At 46.7% G+C, this 24,894-nt stretch overlaps 1 protein-coding gene across 3 annotated transcripts in view; it reads right to left on the minus strand.

Annotated features, from left to right (window-relative positions):
- LOC138567642 (zinc finger protein 2-like) overlaps nt 1-24,894 on the minus strand; it is a 452,076-nt gene that overhangs the window by 67,402 nt on the left and 359,780 nt on the right. The window lies entirely within an intron of this gene.

The following is a 24,894-nucleotide window of genomic DNA, read 5'->3' on the forward strand; positions in this document are numbered from 1 at the left end:
TGCTTTCTGGAATGGTGGCTTGTTCTGACCTCCTTCTGGTTTACCACAAGAGGGTACACTACTCTGATTTGGTTTTCCTTGTGGTTTACCCTTATTGTTCTGTTTGGGGCCCTCTTTGCGATTGGAATTATTAGAATTCTCTTTGGAGTCCTTTTTTGGCTGTTTTCGTTCATCCTTTTTCTGAGTAGCCCCAGAATCCTTGTGAGTGGCCCTGTTGGCAACCCACAAGTCAGCAGCCTTAGTTAACTTCCTGGAATCTAATTCCTTTGAATCAGCCAAGTGATGTCTGAGCTCAGGGGAGCAGGCATCATAAATTGACTCCAACATTACAAGATTCTTCATTCCTTCATAAGTGTTAACCCTGTAACCCTTAATTCATCCCTCTAAGTTTTTCAAACTTTCACTCACCCAGGTAGCCCAAGGGGTACCATCATGCTTTTTGAGGGTCCTAAACCTCTTAAGGTACTGGGAAGGGGTCTTCCCAAATCTAGCTATTAAGGCTAGTTTCACACATTCATAATCCTTCTTATCCACCTCCCCCAACTCCATTACCACATCAGTTGCAACAGGGGGAAGCCTAGAGAACAACCAGGGAAGTAGCTCATTCCCTGTGATGTCCTGGAGCCCATGATTATACTCAAACATTTTTAACCAATCCAACACATCCAACTTAGGTTCATACATACCCACTAATTCCTTAGGCATCCGGGGTCCTTTGGGACTGGAACTCCTAGAGGAACCAGAGGACAGAGAAGCATTTTCCACAGACAACTTTTTCATTTCTAGTTCATGATTAAGCTCTATTTCTCTGAGTCTTAACTCAGCTTGCTTCTGCTCAGCCCGGGCATTCATTCTTCTGAACTCTAGAGCAATAAAACGTTTGTACTCCAATTCAAGCTTCATTTTTTCAAGTTCAAAATAAGCAGGGTTACATGTAGGACCTGGTATAGGCCCAGTAGGTACAGTAGGTAAGGCAGACAGAGGCTCAGAGTGGCGAACTTCATTACGTTCACTTTCCTCCTCTGACTCATTATCAAGACTTTGATTCAGATCAATACCATCACTGTTTTCTACATTTGCTGGGGGGGATAGATTCCTCTGTACCACCCATACTTTGGTTTTCTAACAATCTTTCTATAAGTTCCATTTTCTTGCCCTTCTCAGAGAGATTCTTATGTCTACACAATACTTTTAAGCAATCAGCAGTTTTGGCAGACAATGATTCTAGGGTACAACTCTCCATAGCAGACATAGTTAGAAAATCAACTTTTTTTAGTGCTAAGCTTTGTGGTTAGTTGTCCTAAAGTATTCAAAAAGCACACTAAAGTGTATACTCAATACAAATCCCACCGCTGTACACCAGTGTTAGGCAGAAACCTGTGCAGTTCCCTCTGGGACCACTGCAAAAGATTTAAGACTACAGGTGTTTGGCAGTAAACCCACTTGGTAGCAGTCTGTACCGCACAGATTCACTTGGTAGCTGTGGCTGAGCAGTCAGACTTCCCTCAAGAAGAGTTAGGCAGTATACAGAGTATTCACAATAGGTCAAAAGAACACAGTAGAACAAGCAAACACTAATCAGAGCTTGGTGTAAAAGAGATATAATTATTTATTTAAAAAAAAATCTAATAAAACACACTGGCACTAATATCAAGCAGTTAAAAAACACGGTCACTAAAAGATATACACTCCCTTCAACGATTAGTTAGACAAGTCTTAAGTAAAGCAACACTTATTTTCAGACAGCGGTGAGCGCTTAATGAAGATGGCACTCTAATCAAACGGTTTAAAAGGGAGAGAAAGGCAGAGCAAAGATATAAACAGATCCCAACACTTTTGGAAGAACACAGTAGGAGAAGAAGGCAGGTTAAAACCGTAAAGTCAAAGTTAACAAGGCCGGACCCACTTTAAGAGTCTCCGGTCGAAATGTGTCCAAGGTCACACGGTTCAAAGTGCCCAAAAGTCTCGCAATAAGTTCAGAAAGAGTTGGACCAAAAAGAAAGGGACCAGTTAGATGGTCAAGGCGGCCAGCCCAGTCCAGAAGGTTAAGGGATTATTATTACCTTGTAGCAATCTTTAGAAAGGGAGTCCTGGCGGACACGGTACCTTAAAATGGTGAGAATACTCCAGCGGGGGCAGTTGTTCCTGGCAGCGGGTGCAAGTCGGTGCTTCGTCCGGGGGAAGAGAGGATCTCGTCGGGGAGGAAAGCAGGAGTCCGTTGCACTGCCAGGGAAGAAACCAGCCGCGGGGTTCTCAATTAAAAGGAGCGGCCCTTTTATTCGTGGTCCAGTGGTAAGTGGCTATCCGGTTGCCGGGGTGCTTGGCACGGGCAATTCGACCACAAGACGTCCTGGGATGCGAGAAAAAGAAGGTAAACTGGTTGTGCCCACCAGTCAGGGGAAGAAGACTCTCCAGCCGGGAGATCTTCTCTGTCGTTGGGAAGTGGTGAGTCGGTTCAGCAGGGCTCCACCGGTGGTGTCGTCGTAGCAGGTCGGCTCAGCTTCTCCCTCATCGGATTTTCAGGTCCTGTGGCGACTTCTGAAGTTCCAGTCCCAAAAGCCCTGCTTTTATGCAGCACACCCCCATTCACTCAGCCTAGCTGTCAATCAAACATGCTAAGTGGTGAGCTGGCCGGCTCACCACTTGGGCCAATCACACCAGAGTGCGACTTGAGTTACCAAGGTAACTCAGTCAAGGGTGCCTAAACCCCCTCCCACACCCCCTGTGGTACCCAGACAGAGTGGCACCACTTTTGGAGGCTTCTGTGGAGAAGCCCGCCAAAAAGTGGAACAAAGGGCTCGACCTTTGGTTTGGAGTTACAGAGGCGAACACAAACGCCATTTTAAAACCGAGTTCTGACAGAAAATACCAACTGGTGAATTATTATTAAATAAATAAACCGGCGGTATGTTCGAGGCTATAAGAATTAAATAATTAAAGTTGGTAGCCTCGAACAATGGGAAAATCCCATAGAGATATATTTGTGGCCGAATATAAAAAGTAGTATCCACTGCCTCCAGCCAAAACTCGATCAGGGGGGACGGAGACGTGCCCTCTCGAACAACAGACCCCGTGGCAATCGAATTGCCCCGACCAGTACGTCCACAATATGATGGTTTGTACTGGTTTCTGTTCATAATTTGGGACTAGCAAAGCCAATGGTGACTTTACATGCCCTGGGAGACAGTAGTCAGTCCCAGGGTATGGAGTCTATGTTGGGGGGTCACTATGACACCCCTGTGTTACTGCACGGAGGGTGCTGTGTAACACACATAAGAAAAGCATATGAGACCCTATGGAGTAAAAGACCCCATAGCCCATGAAACACATTAACATTCAAAGGAACACCATAAAGAATGTCCAAGAGTGAGAGAAAAAGAGTCTCATTCTTGGCAGGAGAAAAAAACTAACTCCAGAAATCCAGCAAAGCTGCTGGGGGACTCACTAGGTTAGGAAATTCAGCCTAAACAGAGAATTCTCCCTAACAGACGTCCCGAGAGAAGGGCAGACTAGCTCCTCAAGAGCAAATTAATTCACCCAGGAAAATCCCTGTCAGCAACCTCCCAGTCAGGGATGTAGCAAACTCTCCAGTGGAAGGTCGGACCATCACTCCTGAATGATACAGAGGTTAGTGCCCTGAGAGTTTGGCTCATCCAGAAAATGGAGGAAAACTTTGCTGGTTTGTTCACTAGACTGCTCTCACCAACGGGAACAAAAGAGTACCTTCCGGAAGAACAAGACATACCGGAAATGGGAGAGGATGATATCAGGCTGCTCAATTCACTGGCAGCTGATAAATTAGGTTATAGGAGAGGCCACTTGCTCGTGAACCAGAGGGAGACTTGGGAGCCTGGTAGCAGACTCAAACTTCGCAACCAATCTCGCTAGAAGTAATCTGCCCCGATAGTCAGGGTAACTGGAGAGCGGTCTTAAACATCAGAGTCCCCAGTGACCACCACAAAGCTGGAGTCGAGCAAGGGATGTAGGACCCCATAGCAAAGACAAACCCACCCAAAGGAACAACACTCCTCCCATGAAAAGTAAACCCTAGAAAAAGCAAACCCCACTTATACCAGAGGTGGGGGGATCGTAGACCCTTATGAGATACCCCCTAGCCTAGTAAAGCCATCCGCCGAGGCTCCATCACTAGGAAGGGTCTTTGTCAGAAAATGGGAATTCTAAACCATCAGTCAGTAAGTCCCACTGGCAATGGGGGGGGGGGGAGGTTAACAAACAAGGTGAAGAGATAGGTGACACAGTCCCCTGCCTAATCTTTGGGACTGACAGTGGGGTGGTCAAAACTATCAGGCTGCACCCGAGCTAAGGTCTGCTTAACCCAGTGGAGGTATATGGGGGATCCCCACACCACCCCCAATGGGTCCCTGCATTAATGGAGGGTAGTCACAAGAGCACTACCCCACTTGAAGTCATCAAAGACAATGAGGTTAAGGAATGTCAACTACAAACACTCTGGGTATTCCTCTAATCATTATACTATGTTCACAGAGAGCTATTGCTGCCAACTAGCCAGAGCGATACACCTACCACAGGAACTAATACCATTTACTTTAAGGTAACATGTGGTTGTGATTTAAATTCACCAGTGAGAGTAGAAATACATTTCTTTCCTTGGAATAGCTGCAGAAGGAACCATTCAAGACTTGAGTAGACAACGGTGATCCAGCGAATACAAAATTGCTCTGGACAATCGAAATTAAACCTCTTCAAATTCTTTGTGTGTGGGACAAAACAAACAAGCGCAGTTCTTCCCCCACAGCGATTATTATAGTTATTGGTGGGGGGAGTTTGAAGAGAACAGCGGTCACCAGAAGGTTTCATAGTGCTATTGAGTGGATGGATCAGAGGGTTCCAGAGCATTTAACCTAAACAAGCTGAAAGAGAAAGTGTTGAGGTGCTTCTTAATAGGCAATGACTTAAGACTCTCTCCTAAATTCTGTAGGGAGGGTGTTCCATAGTTTTGCTGCCTGAACCACCCAGGCTTTCTTTTCGTATCTTGGTACAACAAGCTTTCTATACCGATTGGCTCTAAGGGGTTGAAAGGATGTATGCAATCTCAATTTATTTGAAAGAGGCTTTGAATTTGGATGTTAAAAACATTTGAAGACCAGGCACATACTCTTAAAAATAATTTGATTTTTTAACGGCAGCCAGTGTAAAGAACGCAGTGCCACTGTAATATGGTCATTTTTCTGTTTCAATAATGTTCTAGCTGCAGCATTTATAATTCTCTGCAGTCGTGAAGCAAACATTTTGGAAGTCCCAAGTATAAGCTGTTGTTCAAATCTAAGCGGGAAGATATAAGTGAATTCATCACTAATATCTGATGTGAAAAAGACAAGTACAATAGAAGGTATTTTATTTTCCAGATATTAAAAGGCAGGTTTTTGTTGCTTTCACAATTTGGGTTTTTAGTGTCAACTTGTTGTCCGTGATAATGCCCAAATTATTTGTTTCCATTTTAGGCTTTGGCCGAAAGTATTTGGCCAACACGAAGAAGTCCAGATGTTCTGTTTCTCATTCACGATTAAGAACTCTGTCTTAACAGAATTGATTTAAATGTGAGTCCATCCAGAATTACCTACTACCTACTTGGGTAGGTTAGGATTTCACTTGGGAATCGGCAAGGAAGGACCAGGAGGGCAGGGGGAGGACGCCATATCCACATACCACTAGTACACAGAGGAAAAATTGGCAGGTAAGGACCACCAAGACGGAAATGGGCAGGAAGGGAGCTGAATCCTGTAAACTATACATCACCAACGCCAGGGTGGGGGAACACGCTTGCTTCACAAACCACTAAAGTAGCACAGAGGAAAACTGCCACCCCATCATACCTGCAAACTAGATGGAAAAACTACAATGCAAACTCACAGGACAACCATAGATGTGGAACAAAGAAACACAAAGACCAAGAGGTAAGGAAAGACAAAAAAAAGAAATCCAACTAACTCCTACTAGAAAACCTCAACTTTCCCCATACACTTCTCACACAGAAACCCGTACAACCACTTCTCTGCACAGTAAACCGCACATAGTTCACCACACTGCAACAACAGACAAACAATGCATAACCCGTATCAACAGCACATGGGAACTCTCACCGATCCGATAACCGCACTCAAGCTCAGCGCACAATGAAAACCGAACTGAAGCTGCCAACAGGACATCACAGCTCTCACTCTCCTACTCCTACTCCCACTACACCCTACTAACACCCCCACTCCTCTTTCAGAACCACCATTGTGCCTGGGGACCACTTCCGGTGGTAACGGTGCACGTTACAAATACCTTTAACTTTGACATTAATATTTACACACTGGAAAACCAGGGAACCGAGTTCAAAGTGGTCAATGTCAGCAGGGCTCCAAAAGGGAATGAAGGACATGTCCAAGACTGGTTTCGAATACAAGATGACAGCAGACCTTATCATAAGCTCATTTCAACCTCCTTCGAGAACACATGACCACAGGGATATGGCTGAATCGCAGAAGAGGCCTACCAATGCTGTGCAGGTGTAATCTATATCCCCAAGCACAATACAAGGGATGAAACCCCAAACTATAAGTGAAGGCAGAGTGTCTGGAGTTCGAGTAGCAGATGGAGAAAGACATTTGGTTTAGGGTGGATTGAGATAGAAGAGCACTGAGAGGAGGATGTTTAGGACGAGGCTGGAAAGAGGGAGGGGATAATTGTTTGGAGCTGGGGAATGGTGTTTCCATCAGAGAGAGAAATGTTTGGAGGAAGAAGAGGGGGAGAGTTAGCACCATCAGAGAGTGAATAATTTGGCAGAAGAGGCGGAAGGTCATAATCGTGAAGAGAGAAAGCACTGTACAGTTGTTTGGAGGATAGTAGTTGAGGGAAACCAACAGACTGGGGGAATTGAATTAGAGACCTGGTTCCACCAACAACAAGTGAGGGAGGAGTGCTAGAGGGGTAGAAAAATCCTGAGGAAGACTACCAAGATGGCAGAGAAGCTTAGCTCCAGTGCTAAGAGAAAGACCTGGCCTCGGGGGGAAGATGGTGAGAAGAGAGCTCTGGCAGATAGAAGAATGTCAGAAGAAGGAGCCTGATGTGATGAACTTATATTGAAGCAGGAGCATTAACATCTGGATAGAAGTAAAGTAAGTTGGTTGGAAAGAGAATTGTTACCATCTGGGGAGAGTTGTTGAGGAGGTAAGGGGGGAGAGTTTTCTGAAGAGGAAGAATTAAGAAAACTGCAGTAAGAGAGAACCATTACCATCTCGGGATCAAAACCAAGAGCAGCTAGGGAGAGATAGAGTTGCAAGACCTGAGGAGGTGGGAGGAAGGCTGTCATATGATAAGGGCAACACAAAGCCTGCTGCCTTGTTCCTTAAGTAGTTGGCCCATGAGGTGAAAGGTGCAGCAGTTCTGCTACCTGTCTGCTGAGGTCTAGAGGCATTTGCCCAGTTACAGTCTGTGGGTCCTGGAAGGATCCAAACCTTGGAGCAGCCACAACCGGGCTTCGAAACCCACAAAACCTGCAACCTGAAAACAGAGACAGGTGTAAGAACATAAACTGCAAATCACAGCCAGGAGGGGGCCATGTCATTGGACCTTGTAAGAGATTTTCATTTTTTTGCTACCCTGTATTTAGACTTGACCAAACCCCTGTGTTTACATTCTAATAACGGAATTGTGAGAACTGTAAAACTTGTGTCAATCGATTTGTGCTTCTCACCCAGCTATCCATCTATTACAAATGCAATGCTTTAAATATTCATAATCTGGCATGGGTCAGATGATGTGCTATCTATGTTTTGTGCTACAATGCTGTGTGACAAGAGTCAACTGTGTTAGCCGGAATGCCGTACTGCTCAATACAGTTATGCACCGTCATAAATATACTTCCTGGAAAAGAAACTGGCTAGAGTCAAGGTGGCACTCAGCAATCTTGGGCATTGTGCATGTTAGTTTCACTCTCCTTCCCCCGGAAGGTCACTGTATCTCAAGCCCTGGTTCTCTTCAGGCTAGATTACTGCAACAGCCTCTTTCTAAATCTACCTGCTTCTACACTCCAGCCCTTTGCAACTCATCCAGAACAGGACTGCAAGACTTGTCATTGGCCTCAAGCCCTGGGATTGTATCTCTCCAGCCCTGAAATCCCTCCACTGGCTCTTGTGTACGAGCACAATACACATAAAATATCAATATCAATATTAATATGGCAGAGGGGATCACCCAAAAGAACATTATACCCTCTTAGGCTGCTGCTCTGCCCTGTTTGCCGGACGTGCATTACGCCAGAACTATAAAAGCACAACCTCATTGTGAGCAACCTCATCACATCTATGGTGCAACCCAGCACGGGGCCTGTGCTCGAGACAGCAACAGGAGAGGACGACTCCTGAAGAGCTCTGCATTTCTGAGCATGTGCGAGGGGCCATGCCCCATGACACCTGCACAAACTCTCTTCCATCTCTCACACATTTTTGTACTCTTTCTGCGGACGAAGCAACATCCACTCTCTCCTCATTCCTTGCTTCTAGGATTGATCAACTGTACACTCTTTCTTCATTTCAGCCTACTCGTAAACCTGCCCAACTCTGGCTCTCCTCTCATCTCTCCTCTATGTGCCGCCTTCTTCGCTGCCTGGAAAGGCGCTGGCGCAAACTCTGTTCTCCCGCAAATCACGCCACCTATTTTTCTGATCATGCCCTCTACGACAACTGCATTAAGTCTGCTAAGCGCACTTATTTCTCTGATCTTCTCCTTGGTCAATCTACTCACCCTCGTCGTCTTTTCCAAACTTTAACCCAGCTTCTTTCTCCTCCTATACCCGATCCTTCTATTACTTCATCCCTCTCAGCATCTGATCTTACTAATTTCTTCTCTTCCAAAGTTCACTCCTTGTGTCAGGATATTCTATCATATTCTATCATCACATTCTTATGACTCTTCTCCCTTACCCTTTCCTGCTCCTTCCTATACTGTGTCTAACTTTGCTCCTGTATCAGAGTCTGAAGTGGCTCTTCTCTTGGCCAAAGCTCACCCCACCGGTGGCCACACTGACCCTGTTCCTTCCTTGCTTATCTCTAAAATGTACCTGCTTTTGGTACCCTTTCTTGCTTCCTTTTTTAACATCTGTCTCACCACCTCGACCTTTCCTTCTGCTTTCAAACACGCAATTATTATTCTCATTCTAAAGAAACCTACAGCTAATCCCCTTCTTGTTTCCAATTTTCGTCCTATTTCTCTCTTACCTTTTCTTTTTTTTTAAAGTTGTTTTTATTTGCATTTCTTAAACATTAACATTGGGACTCCCAACATCGTCCCTCATCCCTTCCCTCGCTCCCCCCTCTCTTATCCCACCGGCTATTGCTTTTGAAAATGCAATATTATTCCCTCAGTGTCCTTCTAACTTATGTGAACATGTCCAATATTCTTATTTTGTGCGGGCACCACTGTAGCATATAGTCACTTTGCCATCCCCCAGTCTGTTATAAAGTTTTGTTGTGCCCCTTGAATGTTATGTTATACACTCCATTGCTATGTGTTGCCATACCCTCTGAAGCCATTCTAGGTTGGATGAAGGTGTCTTCTGTTTCCACTTTTGAGCTATGGCTAGCCATGCGGCCGCTAGCAGTCCGATAAAGTTTCGGTTTTGCATTTTTGTCATTGTTCTATTCCGGGGGTCCCACATGCCGCACATCCAGACCTCTTATCCTCGGTTTTCTGTTCCCTTAAACATTTCCTGCATTTGGGCTCTTACCTCCGACCAGAAGTCCTGGAGTTTTGGGCAGTCCCACCATATGTGTCTCCAGTTGCCTTCCGCATCACAGTCTCTCCAGCATTTGATTTGTGTGGTGTTGAACATTCTGTGCAGTCTTTCCGGTGTGTAGTGCCATTGTATCATTATTTTTGTCCATGCTTCTCTTGCCTGGATCACCAGTGTCTATTTGAGAATTATTTGCCATACATATGTCTTGTTTTCTCGAGATCTCCCTTCCCAGTGTTTTTTCTCATCTCTTCATATATTGGCACTTTGTCTTCTGGCTGGGTATTTAGAAATCTGTACATAGTTGAGACAAATTTCCTATCTCCTGGTTGTGGCAAGATGTATGATTCGAATGGGGTTAGCACTCTTGTTGCCGCCTATGTTATTCTTGGGGATGATAGCCAGGGGTCGAGTGGTTCGTACTTTTATTATATATTCCCGCGAGGCTGAGGAGTTCCCGGCATTCTGCGAACATTCTGATTTTCTGAACTTCAAACATGTCCCCCACTTTTGTACACTCCGCTTTTATCCACTTCTGAAATGCCCCTTTTTCTGTGCCCCGGTTGGAATTCAGGGTTCTCAAACAGCGGCATGAAGGGAGCCGGATCTATTGTCAATGTTTAGTTTTTTGTTGCCCTGTTCCAACTTTCTAGTGTTGTGCTCATGATCTAACTTATGCGAACATTTGGGTGTCTATGTTCCGGGCTTAACCATAATAGATGCCGTATGTTTGTTGTAGCCACTGCCCTGTCTTGTGCTTCCCATAGCTTCTCGGATCTGTTTGGGATCCATTCTCTCAGAACCCACTTCTGGGCCGCCTCGTAATATTTTCTAAAGTGTGGTAGTGCCATGCCTCCCACTGTCTTTGGGGCTGTGAGTGCAATATCGGAGAGTCTCAGGGTTTTGTTTTGCCAGATGTATTTGGATATCATCTTGGAGAGTGCTTTGAAAAAGGAGGGTGGGGGGCGTTGTTGCGCGCAACGATAATGGCCACCTAGGTGGAGAGCTCCGGCTCGTACGAAATCCTTTTTATAAAATATCCTGCCAGAACCAATGCGGATATCTGCAAACTTCATAATATGGCGGCGGAGGGTGCGAGGTATAAACCCTGAAAAAGCGAGGCGACCAGAGTGCCGTACGACGAAGAAATCCGTGTCGGATCCTGCAGCGGCGGTGGAGCTGCGGCTTTGCCGCTCAAGAGCTCTGCACGTCTTCTACTCTGGCCCGAGGTCCTGAGGACAGCGTGCAGGCCGAGTGGGGGAGGGGCGCCAAGACTGTACCGGGGCCCCGCAGACCGGCTGAAGTGAACTCGCTGCCACCCTCTCCTCTGATGAAACACCCACGACTGCCAGCCCCCCTCTTGTGGGAGAGGCCCTGCGAGCCGCGGCAGATGCATTTACGGCCCGAATCCCGCATTGGCGGCTAAAGGGTTCCCCAAGGACGCAGACGTATCGCCTTCCCGGGAGACTTGCACGCGATTGGACCCGTGGATCCCTGCGGCAGGAGAGGAGCAGAGGCAACACCACCAAGTGAGTGCAGCGCTGCAGGAGTGCGCCCGACTGTGATATCCTGGTGCGGGCCTGCGCTGCGACTGCAGGAGGGAGAGGCTGGATGGCTGGTGCCTTAAGGGTAACAAGAACCCTGCACGCCATTGGAAGAGAGGAGGACATACAAATACATTGCCAGCACTGCCCAGATACGGCCACGAGGGCCAGGTGCAGTTATTCCCCTACGCTGCACAGCCACCTCGGGGGAATGGAATTAGTGGCACCTTGCCGACTGGTGGCTGGGCGACACACATTGCGGCCTCCACCGGCGACCCTCGGCAGCGGCCCACAATCGAGTGCCGCTCACTGAAGCGAGCTGCGAGCCATATCTGATCTGTAACGCATCCTGCGCCACGACAGGGGCGACAGCATTGCCCTCTTAATATACACCTAACTCTTTTACTGGGTACTAAGGTACTAGACTCCTTTACGTGGGAGAGCACAGTCCACCCCGAAGTGGTAATCGACACACATGGGCCGCACAGAGAAGAAGGGTGCAGGAGGGAAAAAAACGGCCCAATGGACTCCTTCGCTAGCTCCCAGTCACTCGGTGTGGCTGGAGGACCGCCACAGACATCCGACAACCTTGAGACAGATCCTTTAGATCACCTGGCTACGGTGGTGCAAAATGGATTCATGTTGGTCAACGTCAAGCTGGACGACATAGTGGCGACAATTGGATCGTTGAAAGCGCGAGTGGAAAAAGAGAGTATGCGCATTACGGAAGCGGAGAATAGAATAAGCACGAATGAAGACACGATAACACAACATGGCCGCGATATAGCACAACTCAAAACGGAGCTGCGCAAAACACAAAGCAAGTGCAAGGATTTGGAATCCAGATCACGCAGAAATAACATTCGCATAGTCAGGGTTTCGGAAACGTTTGGCAAAGGCTCCATGGAACGACAGGTAGAAAATTTGCTTAAGACGGTCCTCGCGACACAGTCCCTCTCAGACCACTTTCTTGTCGAGAGAGCTCACCGTACTCTCGCACCCCCTCCGAAACCAGGTGCTCCGCCCCGCACCATTGTGGCAAGGCTCCTAAATTACAGGGACAGGGACACAATACTCCGATTATCCAGGGAGAAAGGATCGCTTCAATTCGAGGAAAACAAAATACACATATATCCAGACTTTTCGGCAAACATACAAAAACAGAAAAGGTCTTATGAGATGGTCAAGAAACAGCTGAGGTTACGTAATGTGCCATACGGCCTAATCTTCCCTACAAAAATGCGAATTCAACACGGTGGAAGAGCCCACTTCTTTGAAAACCCCTCAGATGCAATGGCATATATGGAGGCCTCCATCCCACTTCCTTCCGGTGATCGGGGGAGAGACCAAAATGCGAGGCCAAGATCTGGGGAGGAGAGAAGGGACCCAGCAAACGGATGAAGACATACCATCCCCGCGCAGGGACATTACTTAAGGAACACTAACACTGTTGGTCTGGAACAAACTTCTTTGTTTATTGAGCCGTGAAGCCTCCATTGAGGGCAGCCAGATGGCTACAGCAGCCATCCCTCTGGAAAGGTCTAACAGCTCAGAAGTAGGCCCACGGGGCAAGTTATGAGTGTTATGGGGCTGCATCGTCAAGTTCGGGGAGATGGTGCGGATGGGGGGTCAGGGTATGCGGAAATGTTTGCCATGTTGAGTTATGGGGCGAGGGTGGGGGGAGTTGCAAGCCGGCCTTGCAGTTGATGAAGGGAAGTTGCTCTGTTTTTGAGCTTGGTTTGAAGGTTAAGTGGTCTTGCATGTGCGATTGCTACTCCCGTCATATGAACACTGGAATTGGTTAATGCCATGGCGGGTAAAGACACTCATAGGAACTATGGCACAGATGGGTTGAGAATACCACTCCTGTCCTGGAATGTAAGAGGTCTAAACAACCCAATGAATGCCAGGAAGGTTGGAAATTATGTTGCTAGGCATTCCCCCCAGATTGTGATGCTACAAGAAACTCATGCAATGGGTGCCGTAAACGTGAATATAATGCCCAAATCGGGAAAAACACAATATTATACGAACTATTCGTCTCAGTCAAGGGGAGTTATAATTCTCATACACCCCTCATTGGGGTTCCAGGTAGCGGGACACAAGGTAGACTCGCTGGGAAGGTATGTGCTGGTATGGGGGGAGATTGCTGGTAAACAAATCACATTGGTTAACACATATGGCCCCAACATTGACGACCCAGACTTTGGGCCTCACTACCCGGTAGGCGGTGAGCCATGGCGCTATTAGCGCCATGGCTCATGCCGGTAAAATACCGGCACCGCCTTGGCGGAAAGGGGATTTACCGCCCCATTCCAAGGTTGGAGGGGCGATAAATCCCCCTTCCGCCATTGCCCTTCCCCATTCCCATTTCTGCCCCATAGGGCTCTATGGGAATGGGAAAGGCGCTAATTACGCCACCGCAATTTTGCGGTGCCGTAATTAGCTCCGAGGTCCCTTAGCGGGTTGGATTTTAATGCCTGCAAAAAGCAGGCGTTAAATCCCCCAACCCGCAAAGGGACCTCGTAGTAAGGCGGTAGGGATTTACCGGTACCGGTATTTTACTGGTACCGGTAAATCCCTACCGCCATCCGTGTAATGAGGCCCTTTGACTTAAATATATATGAAACCCTAAATAAACTCGACGCATCGTCCATAGTATGGGGAGGGGATTTCAATATGGCCCTTGACCCGTTGACAGATAGATCCAGTACGAAAATGAGGACACCAACCAAAATGGCACTAACACTGGGTCAACTACTTGTACAAATGACATTGATAGAGGCATGGCGCAAATTACACCCAGATGATAGGCGATACACCTACTACTCATCCGTCCATGACAGTGAATCACATATTGATTACTTCTTTGTGTCGCAGGGCCTGTCTGCGAAATCCTGCCCCGTACACTGTCTGATCACTCCCCTGTAATACTGGAGCTCAAGCTGAGAGACATTCCCAGGCCTGCTAGGAGATGGAGAATGCCGAGTGGGATACTTGGTGACCCATGCGTAGTGGAGTCCCTATGGGAGGAAATAACAGAGTTTTTTACTAATAATATTGGGACGGTGGCACGGGTCTCCACGGTATGGGAAACCTTCAAGGTCTGGGCTAGGGGGGCACTTATCTCGAAATCCACTGGCCTTTTGGGGGGAGTAAGAAGAGAGCTTGAAGGACTGCAAAATGTCTTAAATAGTCTTGAGGAAACTTATAGCCGCACACATGAGAGGGCCACTCTGGCCGAGATTCACAAATCCATTAAAGACTTTGACGATCTAGCTGCTAGAGAAATACGATACATGGCACCCCCGGCCATGGCACGTAGATATGGCGAGGGCAACAAGGCGGGTAGAACATTGGCTAACCTGATTAAGCATGAGAGGCAATCACACTCAATTACTAGCATACAAGCAGTAACAGGCGAGGTAGTAACAAGCGAAGAAGGTATAAACCAGGAATTTACCAAATTTTATCAATCACTTTATTCAAACAGAGACAGGAAAATGACATGACATACTTGGCAACACTGGGGCTCCCAAAACTACCGCTTGAAGACAAAAAGGCTCTAGATCAACTGATCACTGCGGAAGAGGTGAACGAGGCGATCATGGGGCTAGCATCGGGCAAAGCGCCGGGCTCCGACGGGCTAGGGGCTGAATTCTACAAAGAGTTCCGTACGGAACTAGTTCCCATAATGCTAGAGACATGGGAGGAAACCCTAGAGGGAAACATGCTACCCCTGACAATGAGAGAAGCAATTATAAATGTGCTGCCCAAGCCCCGACGCCCGCCTAACGACATGTCATCATACAGCCCCTTATCGCTCATCAATGTTGATGCTAAGATATTTGGTAAGGTATTGGCAAACCGAATGCTGCCCCTGGTCTCCACATTAGTCCACCCTGATCAGAATGGTTTTATTCCCTTAAGATCTACTGCGCTGAGCCTCCGTAGACTATTTGGTATTATGGCACAGATAAATCCAGGCAGAAGCGCAGTCGCTGTGGCCCTACACGCCGAGAAGGCATTCGACTCCGTTTTGTGTGTGTATCTCCTCACGGTGTTGGAAGCATTTGGGGTGGGACCCACCTTCATTAGATTTGTATGGCTACTCTACACCGCCCCAGGTGCCAGAGTATGTACCAACAGAACCATCTTCGAGTTTTTCCAATTAGGTAGGGGTACACGGCAGGGGTGTCCCTTCTCGCCCATCTTGTTTGCCTTGACTATTGAGCCCATGGCAGCGGCAGTCAGACTGAGACATGGGGATAAGGGAATAAACATGAAAGTCTCCATTCAGCTAATTTCACTCTACGCTGATGATACACTTCTATATGTCCGTGAACCAGAGGAAAATATAGCACCCATTATGACTGATATACATGAGTTCGCAGAATACTCGGGCTATGACATCAACACATCTAAATCCGAAATATTCCCGCTCACCCCCTCCACTAAATGCCCAACAAGCACATGCGGACTCAAATGGTCGGAACAGCGCATCAGGTACCTTGGTGTGCTAGTATCTAGCACCAGACACACGCTTTATGCAGACAATCACGAACAAGCACTACAAACTCTGGGCACCAAGCTACAGATTTGGGGACACCTCCCCAAATCCCTATAGGGCACAATAGCACTACTCAAAATGATAGCCCTCCCAGAGCTACTATACTTCTTTGTAAATATACCCATACCCATACCATACCCATGGCCGGGCAGAGACTTCTTTTCCAGATTGCGGTCATTGGTAGTCACCTCCCTATGGAACGGGAAAACGACAAGAATCGGGTGGGAGAAAATGATAGAGCCCTATAACACCGGGGGTATAGCGGCCCCAGACTTTGAGCTCTACTATCTTGTCGCTCAGGCACAGTTGGCAAAGTACTGGTATGAAGAGGCAGATGAAACACCACACACTTGGGTAGAAGCACAAACTATATCTCCTCCAGACATCAGGTCAGTTATATTTAATCCACGACACAAAGACACATGCGATTATGACCCAGTCAGCTGCACAGTCCGGGCATGGGGCGCGCTATTTAAAAGATTAAAGCTGGAGACTCCATATAACCCAGAGGTCCCCTTGTGGAACTTTCCGGGTATCCCCCCAACTTCTGATACGTGTATCCAGGAGACCTGGGACCCTCATATGGAAATGAAGGTGGGCGATATGTTCATAAATGGTAAATTTGCTACTAAAGAAGACTTCACAAGAGCAATGGGCGGTGGGCCACTCAAAATACTACAATACTACTGGGTTAGAGCTGCGTTTCAGAAAAGGTGGCCGATGTTTCCAGAAGAGCCCCCCCAACACCCCTGTATACAACTTATCACCACGAAAGCTGGGATGGGTATATCCAAATTATATGTGGCAATACAAACCCACACCCCTACAATAAACTGGGTCAAAGACAAATGGGAGGCAGACCTGCAAATGCCCATCCCGGAAGATAAATGGAACAGATACTGTGTACTCACGAAAAAAGTTTCTTTAAATGCGGGGCTACGTCTGATCCAATTCAAACTCCTTAATAGATTGCACTACACGCCAGCTAAGATGGTAAAATGTGTTTCGGAATACAGGGGGGAATGTCCCAAGTGTGGGTCCCAGAGTGCTGGCTCCTTTCATATGTACTGCGAGTGTCCTGCACTGCTGAGATTCTGGGGAGAGGTGGCCGAGATGCTTTTGGAAATCACGCAGATACCCCCACAGTTAACTCCCCAAAAATACTTATTTGGAGACATCGGCAAGTGTTCAGAGAAAACTAGCAGATTATTTAATGTTTCATGTGCGGTGGCGAAGAAATGTATCCTTCAAACCTGGAAAACTCCTACACCACCAACCATGGCCACTTTCCTCTGTGAATTGACATTTACCAATGAATGTGAAGAACAATATGTTTTGTTTGACATTGCCTGGGGTAAGCCGACCAAAAGACATATGGGGCCCCTTCCGCACGTATTTGTGTGACCATGTAACACTAAATGTAAACGTTTTACCTGTTTGTTGACTTGTATGTATTGATGGGATGGGGTTGCTGTAACCGTTGAGACCACTGTTGAACAATAAAAAGAGTTTAAAAAAAAGAAAAAGAAAAAGGAGGGTGGGATTCCTATGGGGAGTGCCTGGAAGTAGTATAGCAGTCTGGGCAGTATTGTCCTTTTTATGACTGTAATTCTGCCCCACCATGTCATTGAGAGTGGGTTCCATCTTTCCAAGTCTTTTCTCACTTGTTCCAGGAGGATCGGCTAGTTCCCTGCATACAGGCCATTGATTGTATCGGTCAGCATGACTCCCAGGTACTTTAACCCTTCTTTCGTCACTCGTAGGTGGAGTTCTCTTGCTCGTTTGTGGATTTCTTGTTCGTCTCCCTGTAGAGCCATACTTCTGACTTTTGTTTGTTGATCTTCAATCCGGAGATCGTTCCGTATTCGTCTATTGTTTGTATGAGAAGAGGCAGTGTTTCTACCGGGTCCGCCAGGGCCACCATCATGTCGTCTGTGTATGCCGCAGTTTTATAGGAAATACCTCCCATTGTTATGCCTTTGATGTCGGGTGTTTCTCTAATTTTCACCAGTTGTGGCTCTAAAAATATTGCGTATAATAACGGGGAGAGGGGCATCCCTGTTTTGTGCCCCTTTCTATCTTGATTGTGTCTGATAGTTCTTCATTCACTGCTATTCTGGCTGAGGGTGCATTGTAGTTGGCCTGTATCATTTTTATGTATGTTTCGCCCATGCCCATTTTCTCCAGGATTTGAAACAGTAAAGACCACTCTACTCGGTCGAACACTTTTTCCGTGTCTAGCGCCAGTGTTGCTGGAATTTTGGTGATTCCCACTTTCCCGATCAGGTGGACGATCTGCCTAATATTATCATGTGTCGTTCTGTTAGTGATGAATCTGGATTGGTCCTGGTGTATAAGTTTAGGGAGGAGCAATGTGAGTCTATTGGCTAGTATTTTCGTGTACAGTTTGGCGTCCAAATTTATCAGGGCTATGGGACGATACGAACTTGGATTCTCCGGATCTTTCTCTTTTTTATGGAAGACCAAGATTTTTGCTTGGTTCATGGTGTTTGTGATGTTAGCTGTGTCTTTGAAGGTGTTAGAGAGATCTGTTAGGACTGGCGGAAGGGCTCCGGCATAGGTTGGTATCAGGTAATAATATTGCCACATATATGGTTGCCGTAAATAATATCGGCGGGAAAATGTCGTGCCGATATTATTTGGGTGACCATATATATGGCGACAGGGGCAAAAAAAAAAAAATACATTTGGGGGTTGCGGGGGTGTCCCCCGCATGTTCCATGCAATAACGTCGCCACAAAAAACGACCATTTTTCGGCGATATTTTTGCATGGCGATATTTTTGTGGCAACATTATTACATAGAACCCATAGGTTTTGTAGAATGCAGCTGTGTAGCCGTCCAGCCCTGGGGCTTTGTTTTTTGGGAGTTCTCTAATTGCTTTGGTTACTTCTTCCGTCGTGATTGGTTCATCGAGCAGCTGCTTCTCCTCTGGTGATATGCTTGGGAGCATTAAATCCTTCAGATAGCTGACCTGGTCCTCTTCTTTTGGTTTATCTGTTTTATACAGACTTTGGTAGTATTCTTTAAATATTTCTTTTATGTCTTTGGACTGCGTTCTCCTCTGATCGTTCTCATCTCTCAATGCCTTCACCATCTGGCTTTGTTGTTTGCCTTTTATTTGTCTTGCCAGGAGTTTGTCCGCTTTGTTTGCTTTCATTGCGTACCAGTGTTTCAGATGTAGTAGTTGGTTCTCTGCTCTTTTAGTTCGAATGGATTTTAGCTGCCCCTGTATATGTCTGTAGGCTCTCTTCAGTTTTAGGGTGTGATTGTTTGACATTAACTTTCTTATTTTCGCTAAGTTTTCTTCCAGTTCTTCTTCCCATTTACGGGATTGTCTATCCTTCTGCACTTTGAGTGCGATCATCTGTCCTCACATTACCGCCTTCAAAGCTTCCTAAACTGTGGATTTTGTCACTTCTGGCGTGTTGCTTCATTCAAAATAGTCCGTTATTTGTTCTCTGATCGTCTCTCGCATTACGGCATCTTGTATGACTTCCCGTGGTAGTGTCCATCACCATAAGCCTGATTGTTTGCGACATGTGGGGATTGTTAACCTCAAAGGTGCGTGGTCTGATAGTGATATGGGGCCCTTCTCTACATCCTGAATCTCCCTTACAGGGCTCGCCCATGCCCACATATAGTCAATCCTTGAACTTGTGCCATGTACATGGGAGTGGTATGTGAAACCCGGGCTCGTGCCCCTGGTTCGCAGCCATACATCTTCTAGCTCCAATTTCCCCATGGTGTTCTTCAGCGATTGCGTTGGGATTCCCTGATGTGAGAGTTTTGGGTTTGATCGATCTTCTCTGGGATCCCATGCTAAATTGAAGTCTACAGCTAGTATAATCTCTCCTTTTGTAAAGTTATCTAATTTGTTCAGTGTGTCCTTTATGAATCCGTCCTGGCCGTGTTTGGAGCATAGCGTGTTGCGAGTGTCAGCCGGCGGGTTTCGATCTGGATTTTTACAAACAGGAATCTTCCTTGTTTGTCCGCTTGTGTTTCTTGAATTTGCACATTGAGAGAGTTAGCAAATGCTATTAGGACCCCCTTTTTTTGTCCCCTCATTAGCTTGTATTATCTGATTGTAACCTTTCAGGTGGAGTTTCCCTTTTTCCTTCCTCTTTATATGAGTCTCTTGGAGCATTATTATATTGCATTTCTCTTTATGTAGATATCGTTCCAGTTTTTTCCTCTTAACTGGGGAGTTTAATCCTCTAATTTTATATGTTAGGATTTTCAGCCCCATCATGCTATGTGTGGTTTCTTTCTCTCGTGGCTCTGTCAGGTAGATTCTTCGTAGTAACAATCTGTGCCGGTGGTTTCCCCTTGCCCCTTTTGTAACTGTCCCTTAACTTCCCCTACTTTCCCCCCAGTTCTTAACTCCCCTCCCCTTGATTCCCCAACTTCCCCCCTAACCCGCCTCCTTCCCCTCCCATAACTTCCCCAAGGAGGGCTCTGGGCCCTATGATCGCTTGGGCGAGTTGCCCTACGCGACTGCCCTCTTTGACTCAGGTGTAACTATGGCGCGGGGAGTCCTAAACCCCACTTAGTCTCTCTTGGGATTCCCGGATGGTCCAAGCTCACCGCCCCTGAATGACTGCCCGCGGTCATTCCTAATCTTCTGTGTTTTCTGTCAGAGTTTTAGGTGGTCTCACTATTCTTGTTCTTCTGATTGAAGTTGACGTACCTTATTTTGTATCTTGAGGTTTCGGGGGGTACCTGGATTTTGGGTTCATTGAGTTCCATCCTCTTGGGGCTCTTCTCCCTTGTATCTGTTCTCTGCCTCTGGCTTGTGCCCCATCCCTTTCTTGTATATTCATGATCCGTTCCCCTTCCTCACACGTGGTCACTCTCTGTTGTTTTCCCTCCCAGGTGAAGAGCAGGCCAAAGGGGAACGTCTATTTGTAGCGGATCTGTTTCACCATTAATTCTTTTGTTATTGGGGACATCTCCCGACGTTTCTGGAGGGTCGACTGTTAGGGAGAATTCTCTGTTTAGGCTGAATTTCCCTACCTAGTGAGTCCCCCAGCAGCTTTGCTGGATTTCTGGGGTTTCTTTTTTCTCCTGCCAAGAGTGAGACTCTTTTACCCTCACTCTTGGGCATGTTTGAAGTGTGTTTTCTTGGTTAAACCTTGTGTTGAATGGGCTATGGGGTCTTTTACTCCATAGGGCCTCATGTATTTTTGTGATGTGGGTTACACAGCACCCTCTGTGCAGTAACCCAGGGGTGTCCTAGGGACTCCCCAACATAGACTCCATACCCTGGGACTGACTACTGTCTCCCAGGGCATGTAAAGTCACCAAAGACTTTACTAGTCTTAAATCCTGAACAGAACCAGTACAAACCATCATATTGTGGACGTACTGGCTGGGGCAATTCGATTGCCCCAGGGTCTGTTAGTCGAAGGGGCACGTCTCCGTCCCCCCTGATCGAGTTTTGGCTGGTGGCAGTGGAAACTACTTTTTATATTCAACCGCGAATATTTTCCTATGGGATTTCCCATTGTTTTAGGCTAACACATTTAATTATTTATTTACGGTAGCCTCAAACATACCGCCGGTTTATATATTTATTATTATAACTCCGGTTGGGATTTTTTGCCAAAACTTGATTCTAAAATGGCGTTGGCGTTCGCCTCTGTAACTCTGACCCAAAGTGGAGCCCTTTGTTCCACTTTTGGCGGGCTTCTCCACAGAAGCCCTCCAAAGTGGTGCCACTCTGTCTGGGGTACTTAGGAGGGGTGGAGGGGGATTTAGGCACCCTGGACTGAGTTACCTTGGTAACTCAAGTCGCACTCCGTCCTGATTGGCCCAAGTGGTGAGCCGGCCGGCTCACCACTTAGCATGTTTGAGTGACAGCTAGGCTGGGTGAATGGGGGTTTGCTGCATAAAAGCAGGGCTTTGGGGACTGGAACTTCAGAAGTCGCCACAGGACCAAGAATCCGACGAGGGAAGAGCTGAGCCGACCTGCTACGACGACACCACCCGGTGGAGCCCTGCTGAACCGTCTCACCACTTTTCCCAACGACCGAGGAGAACTCTTAACGGAGTGGCTCCTTCCCTTGACTGGTGGGGACAACCAGTTTTCACCTTCTTTCCGCTTCTTCGAGGTATCTCGTGGCCGCCTTGCCCGTGCCAAGCACCCCGGCAACCGGAATGCCACACTTTTACCACAACCGCGAAAGTCGGTACAACCCTTTAACCGGAGGACTCCGCGGCTGGTTTCTTCCCGGGCAGTGCAACGACCTTCTTCTTCTGCTCTTCAGCGAGAACTTCTTCTTCCCTGACCGACGTCGAGCCTTGCTGCCACTGCCTGGAACAACTGCCACCGCTGGAGGATCCTTCCCGTTTAAGGTACCGTGTTCCGCCTGGCTTCCCTTGCCACCGACTGAACGGGGTAGTTTTAGCCCCCGGCTTTCGAACCTGGGAGTGCCTGGGACACCCTGGCTAAACTTTCTAAGCCTCTCTAAACTCTTTCTGAACTCTTTTGCAAGACTCTGAATCCCTAATAACTGTGTGATCTTGGGCACATTTTCGCTCTGTCTGCTCTAAGAGTGGGCCCTGCCTAGTGACTTTTGCTCACCTGTGACTTTGTGCTTCTTTGAGCCTACTGAAAGTGTTCTTGACCTTAGAGTGGTGTGTTTATCCTAATTCTGCTCTTTTTCCCTCCCTTCTTTGAACCACTAGAGTGTCATCTAACGTTAAGCACTCACCTCTGTTTGAATTATGTGGTGTTAACCAAGAGTTGTCTAGTTAGGAATAAGGGTTGGGACTGCTTTCCATATAACTGTGTTTGAAGTGTTTTACTATATATTGCTAGAGTGTTTTCAACTTATGTGTTCTTAAAATAAATAACTATATACTTTTGAAACCAAGCTCTGGTCAGTGTTTGCTTGTACTATTGTGTTTGAGTACCTATTGTGTATACTTTGCATACTGCCTAACTCTTCTTGAGGGAAGTCTGACTGCTCAGCCACAGCTACCAGGTAAATCTGGGTGGTGCAGACTGCTACCAAGTGGGTTTACTGCTATACCTGTAGTCTTAAATCTTTTGCAGTGTTCCCTAAGGGAACTGCACAGGTTTCTGCCTAACACTGGTGTACAGCGGTGGGATTTGTATTGAGTATACATTTTGGTGTGCTTTAGATACCTTAGTGCAACTAACCACAAAGCTTAGCACTGTAAAAGTAATCCTCTAACATGTCAGTTATAGAAAGCTATAGTCAAGAGTCCCTTGCAGCCAAAACTGCTGATTGTTTAAGAGTGCTCTGTAAACATAAGGATCTCATGACTAAGGGCAAGAAAATGGAGCTGATTGAAAGATTGTTAGCTAACCAAAGTCTGGGTGATGGTTCAGAGGAACCTACCACCCCAGCAAATGTAGATGACAGTATTGAAATTGACATAGAACAAAATGTTGATGATTTTGAGGAAGAGTCAGAAGAGGAGGGTGAGGCTGTTGTGACTGTCCCCCCTAGGCCTCTGCCTGCTCTACCTGCTGTGCCTACTGGGCCTTTACCAGGTCCCACATTTAGTCCTCAGTACTATGAACTAGAGAAAATGAAACTAGAATTGGAGTATAAAAAACTTAATGCTCAAACTGAAAAGGAACCAAGGCTAAGGGAAATGGAGCTCAAGCATGAGCTAGAAATGAAGAAATTGTCTGTTGAGAATGCTTCTCTCTCTGGCTCCTCTAGAAGTTCCAGTCCTAAAAGACCCCGGATGCCTAAAGAATTGGTTGGTATGTATAAGCCTAAGTTGGATGTGTTGGATTGGTTGTCTCTGTTTGAATATAATCATGGGCTCCAGAACATCACAGGAAATGACTTACTCACCTGGTTGTTCTCTAGGCTTCCCCCTGTTGCAACTGATGTGGTAATGGAGATGGGGGAGGAGGATAAGAAGGACTATGAATGTGTGAAACTAGCTTTGATAGCTAGGTTTGGGAAGACCCCTTCCCAGTATCTTAAGAGGTTTAGGAGCCTCAAAAAGCATGATGGTACCCCTTGGGCTACCTGGGTGAGTGAAGGGTTGAAAAACTTAGAGGGATGGATTAAGGGTTACAAGGTGAACACTTATGAAGGTATGAAGAATTTGTTTATGTTGGAGACTATTTATGATGCCTGCTCTCCTGAGCTCAGACAACACTTGGCTGATTCCAAGGAATTAGATTCCCGGAAACTAGCTAAGGCTGCTGACTTGTGGGTTGCCAACCGGGCCACTCACAAGGATTCTGGGGTAACTCAGAAAAAGGATGGGGAGAAACAGCCTAAAAAGGACTCCAAAGAGAATTCTAATGCTACAAATTCCAAAGAGGGCCCCAAACAAAACTATAAGGGTAAGCCACAAGGGAAACCAAATCAGGCTAGTGTACCTTCTGGTCCCAGACCAGAAGGAGGTCAGAACAAGCCTCCATTCCAGCGAGCCTTTGGCTCATGCTTTGTTTGTAAGGCTACTGACCATGTGAAAGGAGATCCCAGATGTAAGGGTAAACCTTCAGGGGTCCAGCTTGCCTCCTTAGCCTTCGCTCCAGAAGAGGAAGTACATATGGCAAGTGGAAACTTTCTATTACTGGCTGATGAACCCACTGGAGTCTCAGCTAGTGTTTCTTTAGTCTCTCTGGGGTTGTGGGAACAACAGAACTTAGATGTCTATAACTCTATCCCAGATAATACTAAAGAGTATTATAAGGACAGTGTCCAGGTGAATGGTCAGGAGACTCCTGCCATTAGGGACACTGGAGCCAGCATAACTGTGGTGGATGAATCATTTTTCAAGGCAGAGGATGTTGCTAAGGCACCCAAATGCCTCACCAAGTTAGCTGGTGGGCCTGTGCAGATGTGTCCCCAGTTACCAGTTCTCATCCAATGTAATGATATGGCTGTGAAAATACCTGTCAGTGTACAATGTGAAGTGCCAAGTAGGGTTCTGTTGGGTAATGACCTCAAAGCTCTTGGAGTTGTGTCCCATACCCCCAGACCACCTAGCAAAAGGTTACA

This window comes from Ambystoma mexicanum, chromosome 2p (assembly GCF_040938575.1).
Source record: "Ambystoma mexicanum isolate Mex_15411 chromosome 2p, UKY_AmexF1_1, whole genome shotgun sequence".
Classification (NCBI taxonomy): Eukaryota; Metazoa; Chordata; class Amphibia; order Caudata; family Ambystomatidae; genus Ambystoma; species Ambystoma mexicanum.